The sequence below is a fragment of the Triticum aestivum genome, chromosome 7A (assembly GCF_018294505.1).
Source record: "Triticum aestivum cultivar Chinese Spring chromosome 7A, IWGSC CS RefSeq v2.1, whole genome shotgun sequence".
NCBI classification, from domain to species: Eukaryota; Viridiplantae; Streptophyta; class Magnoliopsida; order Poales; family Poaceae; genus Triticum; species Triticum aestivum.
Window position 1 is genome coordinate 15,783,333 of NC_057812.1, and position 921 is coordinate 15,784,253.

Here is a 921-nt window from a genome sequence, read left to right on the forward strand (position 1 = left end):
TCTAGTGAATAAGGAGTCTAGTCGCACTTATATTCTAGTAAATGCTCACTGCAGTTTCATAAATAATTTCTTACACATTTTGTGGTAAAACAAAAAAAATGAAAGTAATAAGTCTCTTGTTAACCGCTCGCATGCATTGCTCATCTCGTTCCTTGGAACTACAATCATAATCCCCTAGGTCGCGCAATCAGCCTCGTCATGTCATGTATAACAAGGATTAAGATGTGGAAGGCCCACTTGTTTGATATGACACATGCGTGTATGTGAACCGCACCACTGTACGAACACGATGGTTCTCGCTGCATGCTGAATGCACAACTTCCCTATGCCTCCTAGTCATACATGTTCTCCGATGTTTTTCTGTATTGATTTGAAACTTGTCTATTATATGAAACATTCAGGAGAGTTATGCGAAAAGTGTAAAGCTTGGATGCATTAGAGATGTCGAGATTTCCTGCATGTGCACGCAAAGACTGGGTGAAATATATATAGGAGGGGAAGTGCTGTTTACACATGTGAAGTTAGCTGTGGGAATCAATGCACTAGACAGAGGTGTTGGCGTGGTTTCCGTATGAAACACATGCAGATTTAATAAAAAAAGAACCAGTTTTTATGGAGTCTGATTTTGAGTTACGACGATGTCTTTTTTTTTTTCTTTTTTGCGGATGAGAGTTATGATATCTACCATTATGCTCAACAAAAATGACTGGGTCGAGGCTAGCGGGTGGCGTGGCGCGCCTCCACTAGCTCCGGCAGTGGGTCGAGGCTAGCAGAAAGCCAAGCCCTTCCACAACCGTGCCGTCAATGCCATTGCAATAGTCGGACCTCCGGCGAATCTTCGATTTGAAGTAGCAGCCGAAATCGTAGAGGTGGCTGCGGGGGACAGCCATCGCTACTCCGGCGAGACAGGCTGCGGGAGAC